This window comes from Hevea brasiliensis, chromosome 1 (genome assembly GCF_030052815.1).
Source record: "Hevea brasiliensis isolate MT/VB/25A 57/8 chromosome 1, ASM3005281v1, whole genome shotgun sequence".
Classification (NCBI taxonomy): domain Eukaryota; kingdom Viridiplantae; phylum Streptophyta; class Magnoliopsida; order Malpighiales; family Euphorbiaceae; genus Hevea; species Hevea brasiliensis.
The window spans coordinates 85,363,047-85,387,708 of record NC_079493.1 but is presented as its reverse complement, the minus strand read 5'-3'; the positions used below and the strand labels follow the sequence as shown (position 1 = coordinate 85,387,708).

The 24,662-nt window shown below is 36.7% G+C and overlaps 1 non-coding gene across 1 annotated transcript; it reads right to left on the bottom strand.

Moving 5' to 3' along the window:
• Nucleotides 1-9,795: 9,795 nt before the first annotated feature.
• Nucleotides 9,796-9,902, bottom strand: LOC131169829 (small nucleolar RNA R71). The gene has a single exon (XR_009140758.1). It is a non-coding gene; the product is annotated as a small nucleolar RNA R71 (small nucleolar RNA).
• Between the last annotated feature and the right edge of the window lie 14,760 nt (nucleotides 9,903-24,662).

Here is a 24,662-nt window from a genome sequence, read left to right as displayed (position 1 = left end):
CATTTCGATGCTAGAGTGATAGTAGTTGTTGTGCGTAAAGTCAACTATGTAGGCATGGAAGCATGGATTTGAGGGCATTAGTGCATTGAATTTTAAAATTTTCTCTAAGGTTACATGTAACATGCAAGTGTGTTATGGTCCTATATGACTTTTAATGCCCTATTACATGCCAAAAAACACTTTTGGCACACACTAAAAGTTCATTAGCCATTTAAGATTATGAATTAATAAATTAATTCATTAAACCCTAATTAATGGAAGAGATTAATTCAACTAACCTCTAAGGCGCTAAATTAAACAATCTTACTCCCTTAGGGTGTTCTTAGGACTCCAATTGTAGTCCCTCTAGCTTGTCCACCACAAGCTCACCAATGGCAGCCCCAAAAGTGTTTTCAAAGCCTTGCCAACCTCTTAAACTTTGGGGTTTATACTTTAGTGAGGGTATAGGGATGTATTGGAGACTAGAAACATTTTCTAGCAAATTTTAATTCAAAGGAATCAATTCTTTCCTTTTGAATCAATTGAGAAATTAAAGAGGAGAGAAAATGGAACCCTTATTGCCATCCAAATGGAAGAGGAGGAAGAAGATGGTCTTTCTCTTTCTTTCTTCATTTATATACATAAGACAAAACTCACTTACTTACTTGCCACATGTCATACTAGAATTGAATCTTGCTTTTAGGAAACTTAATCATATTAAGCCACTTATCAAAGGTAGATTCAATATTCATTTAATAATCTCTCACGATTATAAAACAATTGTCAAGCTAGTATGGTTCCATGTGTCACCATCTCATGGTGCCACATGTCACCATGTGAAAAGACTAATTTACCCTTATGTATATGCTTGAGTTCTCAACCAAAAAAAAAAATTATTTCTCTTATTCAAATTAATTTATATCAAATATAAATTAATTAATTTTCATTAATTAATCTCATAATTAAATTCATATTTAAACACTTTAAACGTAAATTTAGTTTATAATATATATCCAATAACCTAGATTTGGTTTCAAGTCATGCTAGGGACTTTGCAATCTTATTACAAACCAAACCTATTTAATTAATTAATTGAACTTTTTAATTAATTAATTAAATCACATTTTACTTGGTGATTAACTTGTGTAGATGTGTGACTTACTAGGCTCATTACTTTTTGGCAATGAGAAATAATATTATCTCTTAATATCATCAGAACTTTTTCCTATCGTAAAGGATTTCTCTAAATCATTTTAGGCATCTCATAGACCATAGCTGACACTTAGCATAGCATGCCATGGCCACCCAATTAGTAAAAAGGAATACGTTAAATGAACCTTTAATCATTTGTTACCATGCACTAAAATCTCTTCGTTACAAAATCCAAATTGTAGCTGGAGTCATGGTTAATGTCAAACTCCATTTGCTATGAATGTTATGTTCTCTTTTAATTCTAATTTTTGATTAATTAGACTTTCTTGTCAGAAACTCTTTTCCGAGTAAGTCTATCTATCCTGGCCAGGAACTCGAATCATCAAGAACAATTAAATGAACATAGGATCTTATCCCTATTTACTTAGGGTAACGAATCCCATCTTGATCAACACTTATCTTCATATATAACTAGTAGGAGCCAACACATGCCCATATACCCATACACAGTACGAGTATGAAAGTAACATCAAACTCAAACCACCTATATATAAGATAACTGTGTTATCTCAGGTCTAAAGATTATATGCGCTGATATAATATATGACAATGCATTGACAAGAGTAAACTCCACATGCTTGTCATAAATGTCACTAGTACGGCCTACTTATCATATATAAGTGCCTATCATGTTTATTATGTGGCATGAGACTCACCACTCTAACTTATTTATATCTCATATTAATACTTTGGGAACAAACATGATTACAATTTTTTTGGATAAGTCATGTACTTCTTATGAAGTATCCTCGATTGTGAACTAATTTATAATACTTTGTTCTAGAAATACTATCACTCGTATTCTTAACAACTTAAGAATAGAATTTCTAATAAAATATTAATGGACCTTTTCTATTACACATAAACAGATTATGTAAACAGAAAAGTGTAATTGCCTTTTATTAATGAAATATATACAAGATACATATAAAATGATATGCTCTAAGGCATAATACTAACAATCTTCCACTAGCACTAGAGCGATTTATTGCAATATTTTAGACCCATATTCTCAAGATGTCGGACTAACTGAGCTTGTGACATAGCCTTCGTGAATGGATTAGCTGGATTTTTGGCTGATGCTATTTTCTGCATGGCTACATCACCTTGCCCAACTATCTCTCTGATAATTTGGTAGCGCCTTTCCATATGTAGATTTTCTGGTGAGACCAGGGTTCCTTAGCTCGAATGACTGCTCCATTATTGTCACAGTGGAGAGGAATTGCTGACTCAATGGAAGGAACTACTGTAAGTTCTGTCATGAACTTCTTTATCCAAACAGCCTCTTTTGCAGCATCTGATGCAGTAATGTACTCAGCCACTTTAGTGGAATCAGCAGTCGTACTCTGTTTGGAACTCTTCCAACTAACTGCACCTCCATTATAAATGAACACAAAACCAGAGATAGACTTTTTATCATCAATATCTGATTGAAAATTAGAATATGTATAACCATCCAATTGCAGGTCGCCACCTTCATAGATCAAGAATAAATCCTTAGTTCTTCTCAAGTACTTAAGGATATTCTTGACAGCTATCCAGTGTTCCAAACCTAGATTGGATTGAAACCTACTAGTCAAACTAACAGCATACGCGATATCCAGCCTAGTACATAACATTGCATACATTAAACTTCCAATAGCCAAAGCATATGGAATCTTGGCCATTTTGTCTCTTTCTTCAGGCTTCTTTGGAGATATCTCCTTAGAAAGATGGATACCATGTCTTACTAGTAACAATCCTGTTAGAATCCCTTAATTAATGTAAATCCCTTAATTAGTGTAAATTAGCTATAAATTAGAATATAATTAGGAATCATTATATTTATTGGCTATTATTAATTTCCTAGTTAGTCCTAACCTTTGTATATAAATTAGAATGCTAGTAAATCATTTTAGTATGAAGAAATATAAAAGAAAATTTTTCAAATTCTTTGTTTTCTACATGGTATCAGAGCAGTGCTAAAATTTATTGGCATGAACAGTGTAGTTCTGGGTAATTTTTTTTGGGTCAAGCTTCTACGTCATTCTAGAAAGGGAGGTGACTGTCACCACCCACTTGAGGAGGAAGGACACCAACTGATCGACCTACACCCGGAGTCTTATTGCCGTCTGTTGAAGCGCATGAGCTCACGCACCTCCAAAAGTCTCGCGTCATTCTTCACGCGCCGATGCGTGGACCCTTTTTTTCGGTGATTTCTCTAACCATGCCTCTTACCGATGACCTTCCTTGTCTAGCGCGCCTCTGACCAACGTGTTTCCACACCTGGTTTGCATATTTATTTTTTTGGGTACCTTCCTTTGTCTAGTTTCTTGCTTTTTATCTTAGTACCTATTTCTTTAATTGAAAAATGACTGATGAAAAGAAGAAAGTCTCTGAAACAAAGGCTAGATTTGTTGGTGATATCCTTCTTTACAAATTAGTCCTATAAAGTTGGATGAAACTAATTATTTGGCATGGTCTAGATCTTATCTACTACTCATTCAGGCTAGAGGACTAAAAGGGTATATCACTGGAGATAGAAAAATGCCAGAAAGTACTAGTTCTACCAACAGCCAATGGGAGTTGGAGAACTCTCTTGTTATGTCATAGCTCATCAATTCCATTCAACCTCATATAGCTTGTGGGCATTTACTGTTGGATAGTGCCACTACCATTTGGAGTGTTGTTTCTCAGACTTATTCTCAAGTTGGGAATGATGCATTAGTTTATGAGCTTAGGAATAAGGTTCATGGAATGAAACAAGGTGAGTAGACTGTTGCTCAGTATTATGCGGAATTGAGTGGTCTATGGCAAGAGTTGGATTTCTATCAAGACTTTTAGGCTTCATGTCTAACTGATGTAGTTAAGTTCCAGAAGTTGGTTGAGAAGGAGCAAATATATGATTTTCTTACTGGGCTAAATGTAGAGTACGATCAGATTCGGGTCCAAGTGCTTAGTAAGGATCCTTTGCCCACCTTAAGGCAGACATACTCATATGTTCAGCAGGAGGAGAGCAGAAGGAGTGTCATGATCAATTCTACAGCTATTGATAAGGCTGGGCTAGTTGCTAACTCCTTATGAGAACAGTCATATGGTCCATTAGATAAGGATCACTTGCATTATGATTATTGTGAGAAATCTCAGCACACCAAAGAATAATGTTGGAAGCTACATAGCTGCCCAACTAAAGGGCATGGAGGAAAAAGGATGGGCTCTGCTAGATCACAAGCAAATGTATTTGAGGCTATGAGTGTTTCTGAAGATATTGCTATCACTAGGATGTTTTCCAATGAAGAGGTACAGACTCTGAGATGATTCCTATCATAGCTTGAATCACAATCCACTACAGTTGCCTCTTCTAACTTCGTCAACTCAGGTAATGCTTTTCTTGCCAATCATAATAATTCTTTTTGGGTTATAGATTCTGGAGCAAAAAAACATATGACAGGCTCTTCAAATAAATTCATTTTTTATTCTCCATGTTCAGGCAAAGAAAAGGTTTGCATTGCGGATGGATCCTTATCTAATGTTTCTAGAATAGGTTCTGTTAAATGCACTCCTACTATAAGTCTTAGTTTTATCTTACATGTGCCTAGCTTTCCTATTAACCTTTTATCTGTTAGTTCTATCACAAAAGCTCTCAACTGCAAAATTGAATTTTTTCCCACTCACTGTGTGTTTTGGGAGTTGATAATAGGGAGAACGATTGGCAGTGGTAGACTATAAGATGGGCTATATCTATTGAATGATTGTGTTGATCAAGCCATGTTGGGACAGTCTATGGATGCTGAGGAAGAAATTATTCAGTGGCATAGGAGACTTGGACATCCTTCATTTACTGTTTTAGAGAAACGTTATCCTCTTTTGTTTAAGCAATGCAAAACTAAATTGTTAGTATGTGATGCTTGTGAGTTTGCCAAACATACTATACAATCTTATCCTGCAATAAATAATAAGGCTTCAGTTCCTTTTATAACTATCCATTCTGATGTGTGGGGGCCTACTCAAACTGTGTCTTTATCAGGTTATAGATGGTTTATGACCTTTATTGATTATTGCAGTAGCTTAACTTGGGTATATCTGATGAAAGGGAAAAATGAAGTATTTTCATATTTTTAGCAGTTTCACAAAATGATTAGCGCCTAGTTTGATGCTCATGTTAAAATACTGAGAACTGATAATGGCACAGAGTATATGAATGGAGTTTTTCAAGAATATTTGAAGTCACAAAATTTTGCATCAGACTAGTTGTGTTAACACTAGTGCTCAAAATGGAGTGTTTGAGAGAAAAAATAGACATTTACTTGAGGTTGCTAGGTCTCTTATGTTTACAATGAATATTCCTAAACCTTACTGAGGGGATGCAATTCTTTCTGCTGCATATCTTATTAACAGGATGCCACTCCAGACTTTGGAGTTTAAGAGTCCTTTAGAGGTTTTGCAAGGTAAAAATTCATATACTGTTCCTCCAAAAGTCTTTGGTTATATTTGCTTTGTTCATTAGCCTAATAGGGGAAAGTTAGAACCTCGAGCCCTTAAGTGTGTCTTTGTTGGTTATTTTAGTACTCAGAAGGGGTATAGGTGTTACCACCCTCCTAAACAGAAATATTTTGTGAGCATTGATGTTACCTTTAAGGATTTGAATCTTATTTCCATCCACCTCTTCAGAGGGAGAATACGAAGGGCGAAGAGGTGTCTTTCCCTTCTTCTTTGTGCAACTTCAAAGGGAAAATCTGGGTCTAAAGCCTATACCTAATAATGATACTCAGGGGGAGTCACCTAAATCTCGAGGGAGACTGAATAGACCATATTTAAGAATCTATACTCAGCGAAACAAGACAGATATAGCCATCAAACAAGAGACTGCTGATTAACCGGAATCTCTAGATTCGATTCCTAAACATCCTGAGTTATGTTATGAGTCTCCTTTGGTTCCTGAAGAGTCTAATTTTAATTCTCAGTCAACTCTTCCTTCTAATAATGATCTTGATATTTTGCACTAAAAAAAGGTGTTAGAACCTGTACTAAACATCCCATCTCTAACTTCATTTCCTATGATTCTTTATCTCCATCCTATAGAGCATTTTTATTGTCTGTTTCCTTTGTTTCTATCCCATAGGATTGGAAGAAAGCATGCCTTAATCCAAAATGGAAGGCAGCCATGGTGGAGGAGATGAAAGCTCTAGCAAAGAATGAGACATGGGAACTTATTACTGTTCCAATGGGGAAAAAACCAGTTGGATGTAAGTGGGTGTTCACTATGAAACATAGAGTAGATGGTTCAATTGAAAGGTATAAGGCTAGGCTAGTAGCAAAAGGCTTCACACATATGTATGAGGTAGATTACCAGGAAACTTTTACTCATGTTGCTAAAATGAATACCAACAAAATTTTACTATCATGTGCAGTAAATCGTAAGTGGGATTTGTAGTAGTCTAATATAAAAAATGCCTTTCTACATGGTTGATTTGGAAGAAGAAGTATATATGGAAATCCCTCCAGGGTTTGAGAATGGGAAGACTAAAGGAAAAGTTTGTAGATTGAAGAAAGCACTATATGGTTTAAAACAGTCACCTAGGGCATGGTTTGACAGGTTTAGTAAGACTATGGTTTCTTTTGGATTCTGCCAAAGCAATGCTGATCACACCTTATTTATAAAACACTATAGGGGTAAGATCACTCTACTTATTGTCTATGTGGATGATATTGTGATAACTGGTGATGATAGGGAAGAAATGATTCATCTGAAGGAACAACTATCACAGGAGTTTAAAATCAAAGATTTGGGAAGGCTAAAGTACTTTCTTAGAATAGAGGTTGCCAGATCAAATAAAGGAATCTTTATTTCTCAAAGTAAGTACATACTAGATCTGTTGGAGAAAACAGGAATGCTAGGTTGTAAACTAGTAGAGTGTCCCATTGAGGCAAATCACAAATTGCAAGCTGGAGTTGGGGAATCCATGGATATTGGGAGATATCAGAGGTTGGTTGGCAGACTAATTTACCTTTCGCATACCAGACCAGATATAGCATATGCAGTGGGTCTAGTGAGTCAGTATATGGATGATCCTTATGAACTTCATTTGGAGGCTATTTTTCGCATCTTGCGATACTTAAAATCTGCACCTAGGAAAGGACTTCTTTTCTCAAAGCATGGTCATCTTCAGATTAAGGCCTTTACAGATGCAGATTGGGGTGGATCTCTTGATGATAGGAGATTATTGCACTCATTTCATATAGGAATTTTAGGGTAGTTTTGCATCCATTTTGCCCATATATTTTAGTATATTTTATGTTTTTAGCTTTATTTTAACTTATTTGTTAACTTTAGATACTTTATATTTGTTTTTTGTAATTTTGTTATTTTTGATAGGTTTTTGTGGCAAATTGAGGATCAATAAGTGCATTAGGAAGTGATTTGAAGAAATTTGGAGTTCTTTAAGCATGGAGGAAAGTTGAAGAAATCAAGCCTTGAAAGAGCAAGTTAGCCGAAATTTGTTTGAAACTTTGCTTATGTTGTTGCTTAGGGTATGTCATATAAGCTTAATCTTAAGCCTATTCAAGCTAAAAGTAAAGCACGGCTTAAATCCTACATATTCAAGCTTTCACTCCAAAACCAGCGGAGAATTGCTTAAGATCCTGCTTAGGGTAAGCGGCAATGCTTAAGGGACAGCACAAGTCAAGCTGAAAGTTAAGCATGAGCAGAAAAGTTCATTTTACTCCAAGTCTGTCGAGATTTGCTGAGGGCCTGCTTAACCCTAAGCAGACAATGCAACCACAGGCCGAAATTTGCTGAAAAAGCTGCTTAGGGTAAGCAGTATCCTAAGCAGACTGGCCAAAACGTAAATGACTCTGCTGACTTGGATATTTCTACACCTCATTTCTTAGCCACTCCTTAGCTCTTATTCACTTTTAGGGCAACTTTTTGGGACCATATAAAATCATCATTTTCTAGTTTTTGTAAAAGGAGGAAACATTAAGAAACAAAAGGAAAGAGAAAAATTAAGAATATAGAGAGGAGGAGGACGCCATAAATTTTGAGGAAGAGGAGCTACTGCAACCACCTTTAGAAGCTCCAAAAATTAGAGTTTTGGGTTCTTCTACCTGGGTTTTTCTATTTTTAGTCCTCTTATCATGCTTTTCTTTACTTTTCCATTAATTTCTCTTGTAAATACCAACATGAGTGAGTAAACTCTCTGGATTTCAGATTTGGGAAATATGTATTAGATTAATTTGTGGATTTGGACTGGTTATTTCTATATTTTATACAAATATGAGTTTTGATTCATTCTTTGTGTGCTTGATTTACTTGCCTAATGTTGGTACCCATTGAGTATTGTGTTAATCTTTGATTGAAGGACCAAAAGGTGAAGGTCATTGATAGATAAGCTAGGATTGGAACTTAAAATTACTTACATTTAGAAATAAACTAGGGTTTTAAGAGGAATTAACAATTGATTACAAAACTTAATGGGTTTTAAATTAATCAAATATCGTAGGAAAGTAGGTTTGATTATTTTAGAATGCGCTTTAGTTTGCTTGAAAAAGATATCAAAGGAATTTATAATCAATCACCTTCAAACTCTATTTTTCCTTAAAATTGGAATACCCAAGACAAATCTCAATTAATTTATGCATAAACCCCCAACTCTGGAATCACTTTAAACATAATTAGACTTTGATTTAAATTACCCATTATTAATTTAGTTCAATTGCATCTAGATTTACAATTTTTTTGCTTGCTCTTTACCCATTCTAATTAGATTAATCAATTTACTTTGCTCATTTATATTTACCAATTATTCATCAATCATTAGCCCAAATAATCGCTTCATTCATAGTTTGGTACTCAAACGATAAATCCTCGTGGGAACGATACTTGATTCATCACTCTGTTACTTAAGACGGCCCATATACTTGTGGATTCACACATTAAGTTTTTGGTGCCGTTACCGGGGATTTGATTTTTGTTTGATATTGAACGATTGTTTGTTTTGTTAATTTGGGCATTTTATTTTATTTTCTTTTACCATTTTACTTTGAGAATTTGTTTATATTATTTTTTAGGTTCTTTATTATATGAGAAGGACAAAAAGTGAAGAAATCAATTTATTCTTTGATCCAGAAATAAAAAAAATAGCAAGAGATTTAAGAGCAGAATCTAAGAGGAGAAAAACAAAATTTAAAGCTTAACAACAATAAGAAAGAGAACAAGAGCAAGAGCAATTATAAGAAGAAATGGCCAACAATAATAACAACTGCTCTGTGAAGGATCACACCTATACTAACATTGGGGATTTCATGCTAAGTATCACAAGACCAAGAGTAGAAGCTAATAATTTTGAATTGAAGCCTGCACTCTGTCAGATGGTACAACAATCACAATTTGGAGGAAGTCCGAGTGAAAGTCCACATGTTCATCTAGCACACTTTCTTGAGATTAGTGATATGTTGAAGATAAATGGAGTTTCTGATGATGCAATTCGACTCAAATTATTCCCCTTCTCTTTGAAGGACCGAGCTAGTGAGTGGTTACATTCTTTGCCATCGGGTTCTATCACAACATGGGATGAACATTCTCAAGCATTTTTAGCTAAATATTTTCCACCGAGTAAGACAGCTAAGCTAAGAAATGAGCTAACTACTTTCAAACCTAGAGATGATGAGAGCTTATATGAAGCATGGGAGAGGTACAAGGATTTGCAAAGGAGATATCCACATCATGGGATTCCTAAGTGGATGCTTGTTTAACACTTTTATAATGGTGTTTCACCAGCTATTAGAAAGTACAATTGATGCATCTTCTGGAGGAGATCTTATGGAGAAATCTGAAGATGGAGCTTTTTCTGCTCCAGATAAAATTGCTTATAACAATTACCAGTGGAGTTGTGAAAGGAATGAGATCAAGAAACCAACTGGTATGTTCAAGCTTTATGTTATGAATATGATTAATGCTAAGTTTGATGCTTTGACGAGAAAGATGGACAAGCTAAGCATGAAAGTAGATTCTTCAGTTGGAGGTTCAAGTAATTCAATAGAAGTTGGAGCTACAAATGTCAATTGTGCAGCTGATTTTTCTGCACTTAGTCAAGATTTTTCAAGTGAGCAAGTGGATTATGTGGAGAACTACAATCAAAGACCAGGTGGTAACCCATTTTATGCAACTTATGATCCAGCATGGAGAAACCACCCAAATTTATCTTGGGGAGGTAGACAAGGACAACACCAAAATTTTCAGCAACCTTCTGGGTATTAACAACATCAGAATTTTCAGCAGAATAGAGGTCCTCCTCCTAGAATTCCTAAACCTCAAAATGCACCTACTCCACAACAACCTCTACCACAACAAGCACAACCAGACAAAACAACTAGATTGGAAGCTATGATTGAAACTCTACTTGTAAGCCATCAAAGATATGATTTCTCAATTAGCATCTAAAGTAGATCAAATGGCAACACATAACAAGATGTTAGAGAATCAAATAGCTCAACAAGCTAGCTCTTCAAACAACAAAGCATTTGGGAAGCTTCCTAGTCAACCAGAAAATTCAAGGGAGCATTGCAAGGCTATTGCATTGAGAAGTGGAAAAATGTTGGAGAGTGGAGATAAAAAGATTGAAGAGAAAGTTGAAGAAGAGAAAAATAGAGAAGGAGATGAAAAAACTAAAGTTGAAGTTAGAATTGAAGCTGAGAAAGAGAGTTCAGTGGAAGAAAAAATAAGTAAAGAGAGAGAGAGTAAAGAGGAAGAACCTAAATATGTAACACCTAAAGCCTACATGCCACCTTTACCATTCCCACAAAGGTTCCAGAAAGTAAAGTTGGATAAAAAATTTGGGAAGTTTTTAGAGGTATTGAAGTCTTTGCATGTGACTATTCCTTTCACTAATGCCTTAGCACAAATGCCTTCATATGCTAAATTTTTGAAGGAGATTTTGTCTAACAAGAAGAAGTTGGAAGAATTTGAGACCGTAGCTGTCACAGAAGAAAGAAGTGCTATTTTGCAAAATAAGCTTCCACCCAAACTGAAAGATCCTGGTAGTTTTTCCATACCATGTCACATTAGGGATATCAGTATAGACAAGGCTTTATGTGATCTTGGAGCCAGAATTAGTCTAATGCCATTGTCTATCTATGAGAAAATAAAGATTGGAGAAATAAAGCCTACCACCATTTCACTATAATTAACAGATAGGTCTATTAAATTTCCAATTGGGGTGATTGAGAATGTTCCTCTGATAGTTGGAAAAATTTTCATACCGGTAGATTTTGTAGTATTGGAGATGGAGGAGGATGTACACATTCCTATTATTCTTGGTAGACCTTTCCTTGCTACTGCTGGAGCTGTGATTGATGTAAAGAATGGAAGGCTTACATTAGAAGTTGGGGAAGAAAAAGTTGAATTTAATCTGTTTCAAGCAATGAAAAAGAAAGATGATTCAAATTCATGCTTGAGAATTGATGAGATAGATGAAGTGGTCAGAGAAGTGCTCATAAAGCAACATCCTGAAGATCCCTTAAAAGGTTGTTTGGTTTACAACATCAAAAAGGGGGATGAGATTGAAGAAGCTGCAGAATATGCTCAAATTTTGGAAGGAAATCCACCTTTGCGTATGGCTAGTATTGAGAAGATTGGAGATTTGAAGCAAGATACAACTTCATCATCAATGCTTGAAAAAAGTGAAGCACCGAAGGTAGAGTTAAAACCTCTTCCAATAAATCTCAGGTATGCTTTTCTTGGTTAAAATTCTACATATCCTGTGATTGTTAGTGCTAAACTGAATGATTGTGAAGTTGAAAAATTATTGAGAGTTCTTAGAAAGCATAGAAGGATAATTGGTTATACCATCGATGATATTAAAGGAATACATCCTTCTGTGTGCATGCATAGAATTTTGTTGGAAAATGATCATAAAACCTCTAGAGAGTCACAAAGGAGATTGAATCCAAATATGAAAGAGGTTGTGAAAAAAGAAATCTTGAAATTGCTTGATGTAGGTATCATTTACCCTGTTTCTGATAGCAATTGGGTAAGTCCAGTTCATGTTGTACCCAAAAAGGGGGGCATCATGGTAGTGAAAAATGAAAATGATGAACTAATACCTACTAGGATTGTAATTGGATGGAGAATGTGTATAGACTATAGGAAGCTGAATAATACAACTAGAAAGGACCATTTTCCATTTCCCTTTATAGATCAGATGCTTGAGAGATTAGCTCATCATTCTTATTTTTGCTATTTGGATGGCTATTCAGGGTTCTTTTAGATCCATATTCACCCAGATGATCAGGATAAAACCACCTTCACATGTCCCTATGGTACCTTTGCATATCGAAGGATGCCATTTGGATTATGTAATGCCATAGCTGCATTTCAAAGATGTATTATGTCCATATTTTCTGATATGATTGAGGATATTATGGAAGTGTTCATGGATGATTTTTCTGTCTATGGTAAATCTTTCGATGAATGCTTATCTAATTTGTCTAAAGTTTTGCAGAGATGTGAAGAGTTTAATTTAGTTTTGAATTAGGGGAAAAGTGCCATTTTATGGTACAAGAAGGAATTGTTTTGGGACATCTTGTGTCAAACAGGGTATTGAGGTGGACAAAGCAAAGGTACAAATTATTGAGAAAATGCCACCCCCAACATCTGTGAAAGGAGTGAGGAGTTTCCTGGGGCATGCTAGATTTTACAAGAAATTCATCAAGGATTTTTCTAAGATTTCTAAACCTCTTACCAATTTATTAAGTAAAGATGTGGAATTTCATTTTGATACTGATTGTATGAATGCTTTTTGCAGGATAAAGAAAGCTTTGATATCTGCTCCTATTATGCAGCCACCCAATTGGTCATTACCTTTTGAGTTGATGTGCGATGCTAGCGATTATGCCATTGTGGCTGTTTTGGGACAAAGGAAAGATAAGAAGGTGTATGGAATATATTATGCAAGTAGGACCTTAGATGATGCTCAAATAAATTACTCTACTACAGAGAAAGAGTTTTTGGCAATGTTATTTGCAATAGATAAATTCAATTCCTATCTTATGGGGTCTAAGGTAATAGTGTACACAAATCATGCAGTTATCAAGTGTCTCCTTCAGAAAAAAAAAAAGCCAAACCTAGGTTGATAAGGTGGGTACTACTCCTTCAAGAGTTTGATTTGGAAATTAAGGACAAGAAAGGAGTAAAAACTCTAGTAGCAGATCATTTGTCTAGACTAAGGCAAGAACAAGGAGATAATTTGGAGAAAGAGCTTCCAATAGATGATTATTTTCCTAATGAGCAACTGTTAGTAATCATGAGTGCAAAAATCACTTGGTATGCAGATTTGGTGAACTATTTGGTGTGTGGAATCCTTCCACCTGATTTAACGTGGCAACAAAAGAAGAAATTTCTTTTTGATGTGAGGGATTATGATTGGGAAGAGCCATTTTTGTTTAAGAGATGTGGAGATGGGTTGATTAGAAGATGTTTAGCTGATGAGGAGATAGGGAATGTTATTAGAGATTGCCATTCTTCACTTTATGGGGGTCATATGAGTGTTACAAAGACTGCAGAAAAAGTTCTTCAAGCAAGGTTCTTTTGGCCGCATATGTTTAGAGATGTAAGAAAGTTTGTAAATGTATGTGATAGGTGTGGATGGGAAATATCTCAAAAAGAGATGAAATGCCCCTCCAAAACATATTGGAAGTGGAACTATTTGATGTGTGGGGCATTGATTTTATGGGACCCTTTCCATCATCCTTTGGACACAAGTATATTTTAGTTGGGATAGATTATGTGAGCAAATAGGTTGAAGCTATACCATCTCCAACTAATTATGTTATAGTTGTGATCAAATTCCTTAAGAAGTTCATTTTTACAAGACTTGGAACTCCATGTGCCATTATAAATGATGGAGGTTCTCATTTTTGCAACCATCAATTTGAGAGATTATTACAAAAATATGGAGTAAAGCACAAGGTTGCAACACCCTACCATCCACAAACTAGTGGTCAAGTGGAGATCTCAAATAGGGAGTTGAAAAGAATTCTTGAGAAGTTGTAACACCCTCCTTGTAGCAACTCCGTACATTTTACTATTCCGGTGACCAGCGTCAGTATGGAGAGCTAGAACGTCAGGAAAAATATTTAAACTAAAGAGAGGAACCATAATTAACTCAAATATTAATAAGAAAAATTTAGGAAAAATTTTAGAAATAAAATACAACCAAGTTAAATGAGCCGGTGCCCTAACGATGGATAACCTAGTGGGAAGTTACGGTTCTCACAACTAGGAGCCCTAGACCTGAGGGAAAATTCATAAAATAATTTTTGGGACTCCAGAGAAGGGTCATTGAGGTTCCTATGGCATTAGAATGACAAGAAAATGCTTAGAAAAGTTTTTCAATCAGTATAGACAATTTTAATCTATTAAGCCAAACGGAGGGCATTTTGGTCATTTCTCCTTCAGAGGTGATTTTTGGCTGACTTGTCCAGTTAAGTAAATAATTATCATGACACAAAATGTGAATAAATATTGCTAAAAATCAAATTGAAAATGAGTAAAGAAGAAAAGAAAAGAAAATGAGATTAAATGTCAAATTTGAGATCATATGAAGTCATTATATCCTTTTCCACCAATCACATTTAAAAGCTACTAAATTAAGACATAAAAGAAGATAAATGAAACAAAAAAAAAAATTAAAAAAAATCTGCCTTCTTCCCCAACCAAAGACCAGCCGTCTCCCTTATCCCTTCCACCCAAACCTCCGTGAAAGCTCCACCAAAGCTTCATAACTCACCAAATCTCACCCTAATATCACTTAATCCCTACACTAAACTTGATCTTCACACCTTAAATCACTACTAGGAAGCAAGAAGAGGAAGGAAAGAGGAAGTTTTGTGAAGGGAGAAATTATGCTCCAAGTGGTTAGTGTCCAACTCTTACTCCTTTTGCTTTAATTCATGTTCAATGGCATGAATTGTGTAGGAAATATAAGGAAATAAAGCAAATAAGTGTGTGTGTGCAACTTACAATTTTTGGCAGCTAGGGTTAGCTAGGGTTTGATGATTTTTCTTGGTAGAAAAATGGTTATGAGCAGCCTTTGGTAGCGGATGGGGTATTGAACATTATTAAGTAAGTGAAATACAAGAATTGTGCATGTATGAAATGAAAAAAATTGGACACTTGAACAATTCTAGGGTTTGCTCATGTAATGGTTCATTAACCTTGTAATGGTCAGTTAGTGACCATTTGAATATGTATAATGAGGAAATGAAGTGAGTTGAGGCTTGGCATTTGTGTATGGGTGAGCTGCCTTCGCTGACCTACAGGACTGAGCATGAGTCCAGCAGGTTTGGGCAGTTATAAATGGAATTGTAGAGGTTCAATTGGTGCAAGTCTAATTGGACATGAAACTAGACATATAATGGCACAACTTTGGTAGAGAAACCTTGCCTAGAAAACCAAACCAAGTTGATCTAAAAATTGCCCTAATCCGGGTGACCTGCATTCTGCCTGGGCAAAATAACCAAATGAACAGTATTTATTCATTTGGTCATAACTCAGTTTAGAAAGGTCCAATTGACCTGAAATGTTACCATCAGAAAGCTGAGACATAGACCTACAACTTTCATGAAGAACACAAATCCAAATTCTGAACATAACCTAGTCAAATTGCCAACCAAACTTAGGTTACCAAATCTGGCAGAACCAGTTTTGCCCAGAATTTTGGATTCTATCCAATCCGGCCAGTTATGGTATTTAGGCCATAACTTGAGCTACAAAACTCCAAATGGAGTGATTCAAAAAAGGAAATGTAACTAGACAAAATAAGGAATAACTTTCATGGAGACAATTTTGCCAAATTCCTACTGTATAAATGACCAATGGAACAGTAAATATGAGGCTTGAAATATGAAAATTTTGAATAACTAACACGAAGCTTAGAAATGGTATTGGCAACCAATACCAACAATTTTAGAATGCAAAATGTGGTATGTTGGGAGTATTAGAACCAATGTACCTATTGTCTATACAAAAGTCAATATTTTAGTTGACTAATGAAATGAATAGTAACACCTAAACTTAAATTTCAAGAATTAAAAAAATTTAAAAGTGTAACATGCCCTAGTATACCTAGCAAGATTGGTTTGGATAGGTTGGTATGCCAATAGGGTTCGGTTAGCAGTACTGCACATGGCATTATGCTATTCTGTGATTTTATGGCTTTTAGCCATTTTGACATTATGTTGATACTTGGCCTTATGATTAATGTTATTACAGCTCATTAGCTGTTCTGTTGCACACTAGGAGATGCATATCTGACCGATGGTGTGACGGCCCGAGGTACTAGATACCCAGTGCCAGTTTACCCGTTTATCCAGTCCAGTCATCCAGTACAGGTTACTTGGGCAACCAAAAATGAAAATGAATAAATTTAATGAAATTATGATTATAACAAGTACAAAATAAATAAGATTACCAATAATGATCGAAAAATTGTTTGCATAAGACATCAGGACATGTACTGCATATTTATTTTTTGTTATTTCTTTTTCTTTTATTATTGGCACCACTAAGCATTGTTGCTTAGCGCGTTGCTTTTTGCCATGCGTAGGTTCTAGAGAGACTGACCGAGAGCCTAGTAGACCACATATTGGGTGAGATCTTCTGCAGCTTTGCATACTATCCGTGTCACCTCACCGTCATCAGTGCATTGGTAGGATACTAGGTTTTATTTTGGTATTTTGTAATTAACTTTTATTAGGACACTACATTTTATTTTGGTATTTTATAATTAACTTTTATTTTCTCATGTGAAATTAAGACTTATGTAATGTATTTTAGTATTGATGTAAATTAAGGAAATTGTGTTTATGAATGAACAAGTGAATATTTATTTATGACTTTTATATGAATTTTATATGAAATGAATGAATGAGAATAGGAGTATATGTGAGAAATATTGGGATTTTGTTGATGAAATGGAGTTTGGAATTGATTGAAAATTTTGGAAGTGTTTTTCCCAAGTTCTGAAGAACTATTTTATCCATTTTTAGTTGGCATTCTGCCAGATTTTCTACAAAATACTCAAATAAATTATATTTTCAGTAAATGACTTAAATGAATGATATTTCATGAATTATACTTCATAACTATGACAAAAATAAATTATGAAGAATAAAAATTATTGAATTAAAATAGGGTATTCTGGTACACTGCGTGACATATCTTGCTCGGCTACACTGTAGACGGGTAAGGGGTGTCACATTTAGTGGTGTTAGAGCACGGTTTAGGCGTTTCTAGGCCTAGATCGAGTCCATACCATGCATTGCATTTGTAAGAGTCGAGGTGACACTAATACAGATCTGTTTGTCTTTGTTATTTTGATTAGGATATGGACCCCACATCTCAAAGGACAGTTGAGGAGGAAGTGGAGAGACATGCTCCACCTACAGCAGCTGAGAGTGGGGTAGGGGAGAACTTGCTCCGCCAGCTCCAGTAGAGCCGGCTTAGCCTCTACAGGCCATGTTCCAGCAAATGGCCGAATTCTTCAGACAAATGGCTGGGGTAATACCACCACCACCACCACCACCACCTCCACAACAGAAATCACACCTGGAAACACTGAGAAAATTTGGAGCAGTGGATTTCTTTGGCAAGAGAGAAGATGATTCTGTTGCAGTCGAAAATTGGTTGAACAGAACCGGTAGAGTTTTAAAACAACTCCACTGCACTCCAAAACAAAATCTAGAAGCTACTGTATCTTTGTTGCAAGATGATGCCAACCAATGGTGGGATATAGTGTCTAGTAAAGTGCAGCCACAAGTAATAACTTGGGACTTCTTCCTCTCAGAATTCAAGAAAAAGTATGTGGGTAGTGTATAACTAGGAGAGAGAAGAAGAGAGTTCATTAACCTAAGACAGCTGATAGTGGCAGAGTATGAAAAAGAATTTGTCAGACTAAGCCACTATGGAAGGGAGATAGCCCCTAATGAAGCCTAGAGGTGTAAAAGAGTTGAAGAGGGATTAAATGATAACATAAAGATCATGATCACTGCCTTGGGAATCACAGGCTTCACCAAGTTAGTGGAAGCTGCAATAAAAGTTGAAAAAGTAAGAATAAGTGTGCAGACCAGAAGAGAGAGACAGTAGAAAAGGTGCCCGAGTTAGTCTAGTTCATTTCCTGCACCTGGGAAGAAGTTCAAAGGTCCACCTGCATAGAGTTCAGGTTAACCACAAGGTCAGGGTCAGTCCCAGGGGCCCAGGCCACAGTTCACCCCTAGAAGAGGTCAGTCCACATCATCAGTGGGCAGCTCTCCAGGGACGGGGTTTAGGGGACCGGCCCCAGCTTATTCTGTATGTCTACATTGCTTGAAGTGGCATAAGGGGGAGTGTTGGAGAGTGACTGGTGCCTACATAAGGTGTGGATCGACAGAGCATCAGCTGAGGAACTGTCCACACAGAACTACTACAGCTGCTCTAACACAAGCAGACAGACCTGCTCCTACACCAAAAAGGGGTAGGAAATCTGGCAAATCTGAGGCAGTGGGACCATCACAAAGGCCTGCATCTGAGCCAGTAGAGAGGCCTAAGGGTAGAACACCTGCCAGAGCCTATGCCATGAGAGCTCAGGAGGAGCAAGATGCCCCGGACGCCATCAGGGGTACGTTCTCCCTCTATAATACATCTGTGCATGCATTGGTGAATTCGGGATCCACTCATTCATACATCTGCATCAACCTACCCATAGAAAGGGGGATATTAGTAGGGGAGAGTGACCAAGACATTCTTGTTACTCATCCATTGGGCCACAGTGTAGTGGTGATCAAAGTGTGCAAAGGTTGCCCGTTAAGGATTCAGGGGTATGAATTCTTAGCAGACCTGATTGAGTTACCTTTCAGTGAGTTTGACGTGATTTTGGGAATGGACTAGTTGTCACGTCATCAGGCAATGGTTGATTGTAAATTGAAGAGAATTTCCTTGAAAACTCCTGAGGGTAATGAGATCACAGTTGTGGAGGAAAGGACAGATTTCTTGTCCAATGTCATCTCAGCCACAGTTGCAAAAAAACTGATGAAAAAAGGCTGTGAAGCCTACCTAGCACATGTAGTGGATACTAGGCAGGATAAGCCAGATCTATGTGACATACCCATAGTAAGAGACTTCCCAGATGTGTTCCCTGAAGAATTGCCTAGCTTACCACCAGAAAGGGAAGTTGAATTTGCTATTGAGATACTGCCAAGTGCAACACCAATCTCTATTGCTCCTTATAAGATTGCATCTATAGAATTGAAGGAACTGAAAATCCAGTTATAGGAGTTACTGGATAAGGGGCTCATACGCCCCAGTGCTTCACCATGGGGAGCTCCAGTGCTGTTTGTGAAGAAGAAGGATGGGACTTTGAGGTTATGCATTGATTACCGGCAGTTGAATAAAGTGACTATGAAGAATAAGTATCCATTGCCTAGAATTGATGATCTGTTTGATCAGTTGAAGGGAGCAGGAGTATTTTCTAAAATTGATCTCAGATCAGGGTATCATCAGTTGAGGGTGAAGGATGCAGATGTGCCAAAGACTGCATTCAGGACCCGGTACGGGCATTATGAGTTTCTGGTGATGCCCTTTGGCCTATGGACCTTATGAATCATATCTTCCATCCATACCTAGATCGGTTCGTAGTAGTCTTTATTAATGATATTTTGGTGCATTCCAAGACCAGTGAAGAATATGATGAGCATTTGAGGATTGTTCTGTAAACCCTGAGAGAAAAGAAGTTGTATGCTAAGTTGTCCAAGTGTGACTTCTGGATGAATGAAATTGCATTCCTTGGACACATAGTGTCAGCTGATGGGATTAGAGTGGATCCTAAGAAAATAGAAGCAGTGATGGAATGGAAGCCTCCCAGAAATACAACTGAGGTCAGAAGTTTCTTGGGGCTTGCTAGGTATTACAGAAGATTTGTGAAGGGATTTTCTTTAATAGCTGCTCCAATGACCAAATTGTTACACTAGAATGTCAGATTTGACTGGAATGACAAGTGTCAGACCAATTTTGAGAAGTTGAAGGCTATATTGATAGAGGCACCAGTGTTAATACAGCCAGTGTCAGGAAAAGACTTTGTGGTCTATAGTGATGCCTCTCATAATGGGTTAGGGTGTGTATTAATGCAAGAGGGTAAGGTGGTCGCCTATGCTTCCAGGCAGCTAAGGCCACATGAATAGAATTACCCTACCCATGATCTAGAACTTGCAGCAATTATCTTCACACTGAAGATATGGAGGCACTACTTATGTGGTGAAAAGTGCTACATTTGCACAGACCACAAAAGTCTGAAATACTTGCCAACCCAGAAGGAGCTCAACCTCAGACAGAGGCGATGGATTGAGTTCCTGAAGGACTATGATTGTGTGATTGACTACCATCCTGGGAAGGCAAATGTAGTTGCCGATGCTTTGAGCAGAAAATCCATCATAACTTTGAGATCATTGAATGCCCATCTATCCTTGGCTCGAGATGGAGCTATTTTGGCTGAGTTGCAAGTGAGGCCAAACCTGTTACAACAGATTTTAGATGGGCAAAAGGTAGATGAGAAATTAATGACTACTGTGAGTAAAATCTTAGAGGAGAAAGCAATTGACTATGAGGTGAAAGTAGATGGGTATCTGTACTACAAAAGAAGACTGTGTGTACCAGATAATAGGGAATTGAAGGCTAGTATCTTGAAAGAGGCACACACCAGTGTTTATGCTATGCACCCAGGAAGTACAAAAGTGTATCATGATCTGAAACTTTCATTATTGGTGGCCTAGTATGAAGAAGGACATAGCTGACTATGTGACTAAATGCTTGACATGTCAGCAAGTCAGGGCAGAACATCAAGTTCCATAGGGTTTGCTACAGCCTATACGCATACCTAAATAGAAATGGGATCGGGTCACCATGGATTTTATAAGTGGTCTACCTCTCACCCAGAAGAAGCATGATGCAGCATGGGTGATAGTTGATAGATTGACGAAGTCAGCACACTTTCTGCCAGTTAGGATTGACTACTCACTGGAAAAGTTAGCAGAATTATATATCAGTGAGATAGTTAAACTGCATGGAATTCCACTTTCCATCATATTTGATCGAGACCCAAGGTTTACATCGAGATTTTGGAAGAAGTTATATGAATCCTTGGGTACAAAACTCTACTTCAGCACAGCTTTCCATCCTCAGACGAATGGACAACCAGAAAGAGTAATTCAGGTAAACATTGAAACCAATTGAATTAATACAAATATTGAACTGAAATGATAATAATAATATGAAATATATGTCAGGTCTTTGAGAATATGCTGAGGAGTTGTGTCATTGAGTTTGAGGGAAGTTGGGATAGATACCTCCCGTTGGCAGAATTTGCATACAATAATAGCTACCAAGCTAGCATCTAAATGGGCCCGTATGAAGCACTGTATGGGAGGAAATGTAGAACTCCAGTGTGCTGGACTAAATTGGGCAAAAACAAACTGATAGGGCTAGACCTGGTGAAACAGATTGAGGAGAAAGTAAAACTAATCAAAGCCAATCTGAAGGTTGCCTCAGACAGACAAAAATCTTATGCTGACCTGAAGAGAAAGAAATAGAATATGAGGTTGGCGACAAAGTGTTCCTCAAGGTGTCACCATGGAAGAAGGAACTAAGGTTTGGAAGAAAAGGTAAGTTAAGCCCTAGGTTCATTGGCCCATATGAAGTCATTGAACGTGTGGTTCCAGTGGCCTACTTGCTAGCTTTACCACCAGAGCTGGACAAGATCCATAATGTGTTCCATGTGTCTATGCTAAGAAGATACCGCTCAGATCCTTAACATGTCATTTCCATGGATGAAATTGAAGTACAATCGAATTTGACATATGAAGAAGAACCCATACGGATCCTAGCTCAGGAAGTGAAAGAGTTGAGGAATAAGCAGATTCTACTGGTGAAAGATCTTTGGAGACATCAGAACACCGAGGAGGTAACTTGGGAAAGTGAAGAGACGACGAGGCAATAGTTCCCTCAACTGTTTGCATCAGGTAAATTTCAAGGACGAAATTTAAATTAGAGGGGAAGAGTTGTAATGCCCTCCCTGTAGCAACTTTGTACATTCTACTATTCCGGTGACTAGTGTCGGTCTGGACAGTTAGAACGTCCGGAAAAATATTTAAACTAAAGAGAGGAATCATAATTAACTCAAATATTAATAAGAAAAATTTAGGAAAAATTTCAGAAATAAAATACAACCAAGTTAAATGAGTCGGTGCCCTAGCGATGGGTAACCTAGTGGGATGTTGCTGTTCTCGAAACTAGGAGCCCTACACCTAAGGGAAAATTCATAAAATAATTTTTGGCACTCCATAGAAGGGTCATTGAGGTTCCTACGGCATTAGAATGCCAAGAAAATGTTTAGAAAATTTTTTCTATTGTTACAAACAATTTTAGTCTATTAAGCCAAATGGAGGGCATTTTGGTCATTTCGCTTTCAGAGGTGATTTTTGGCCGACTTGTCCAGTTAAGTAAATAATTATCATGACACAAAATATGAATAAATATTGCTAAAAATTAAATTGAAAATGAGTAGAGAAGAAAAGAAAAGAAAATGAGATTAAATGTCAAATTTGACATCATATGATGTCATTATATCCTTTTCCACCAATCACATTTAAAAGCTACTAAATTAAGACATAAAAGAAGATAAATGAAACCAAAAAAATATCAAAACAAATCTACCTTCTTCCCTAACCAAAGACCAGCTGTCTCTCTTATCCCTTCCACCCAAACCTCTATGAAAGCTCCACCAAAGCTTCATAACTCACCAAATCTCACCCTAAAATCACTCAAGCCCTACACTAAACTTGATCCTCACACCTTAAATTACTACTAGGCAGTAAGAAGAGAAAGGAAAAAGGAAGTTTTGTGAAGGGAGAAATTCTGCTTCAAGTGGTTAGTGTTCAACTCTTACTCCTTTTGCTTTAATTCATGTTCAATGGCATGAATTATGTAGGAAATAGAAGGGAATAAAGCAAATAAGTGTGTGTGTGCAACTTACAATTTTTGGCAGCTAGGGTTAGCTAGGGTTTGATGATTTTGCTTGGTAGAAAAATGGTTATGAGCAGCCTTTGATAGTGGATGGGGTATTGAACATAATTAAGTAAGTGAAATGCAAGAATTGTGAATGTATGAAATGAAAAAAATTGGACACTTGAACAATTCTAGGATTTGCTCATGTAATGGTTCATTAACCTTATAATGGTCATTTAGTGACCATTTGAATGTGTATAATGAGGAAATGGAGTTGAGGCTTGGCATTTGTGTATGGGTGAGCTACCTTGGCTGACCTGCAGGACTGAGCATGAGTCTAGTAGGTTTGAACAATTATAAATGGAATTGTATAGGTTCAATTGATGCAAAGCCAATTGGACATGAAACTAGACACATAATGGCACAACTTTGGTATAGAAACCTTGCCAAGAAAACCAAACCAAGCTGACCTAATAATTGCCCTAATCCGGGTGACCTGCATTCTGCCTGGGCAAAATGACCAAATAAACAGTGTATATTCACTTAGTCATAACTCAGTTTAGAAAGGTCCAATTGACCTGAAATTTTACCAGCCAAAAGCTGAGACATTGACCAACAAATTTCATGTAGAACACAAATCCAAATTCTGAACATAACCTAGTCAAATTGCCAACCAAACTTAGGTTACCAAATCTGGCAGAACTAGTTTTGCCAAGAATTTTGGATTCTGTCCAATCTGGCCAGTTATGTTATTTAGGCCATAACTTGAGTTACAAAACTCCAAATGGAGTGATTTAAAAAAGGAAATATAACTAGACAAAATAAGGAATAACTTTCATGAAGATAATTTTGCCAAATTCCTACTGTATAAATGATCAATGGAATAGTAAATATGAGGCTTGAAATCTGAAAATTTTGAATAACTAACACTAAGCTTAGAAATGGTATTGGCAACCAATACCAACAATTTTAGAATGCAAAATGTGGTATGTTGGGAGTATTAGAACCAATGTACCTATTGTCTATACAAAAGTCAATATTTTAGTTGACTAATTAAATAAATAGTAACACATAAACTTAAATTTCAAGAATTAAAAAAATTTAAAAGTGTAACATGCCCTAGTATACCTAGCAAGATTGGTTTGGATAGGTTGGCATGCCAATAGGGTTCGGTTAGCAGTACTGCACATGGCATTATGCTATTCTGTGATTTTATGGCTTTTAACCATTTTGACATTATGTTGATACTTGGCCTTGTGCCTAATGTTATTACAACTCATTAGCTATTCTGTTACACACCAGGAGATGCATATGTGACCGATGGTGTGACGGCCCGAGGTACTAGATACCCAGTGCCAATTTTCCCGTTTATCCAGTCCAATCATCCAGTATAGGTTACTTGGGCAACCAAAAATGAAAATGAATAAATTTAATGAAATTATGAATATAACAAGTACAAAAT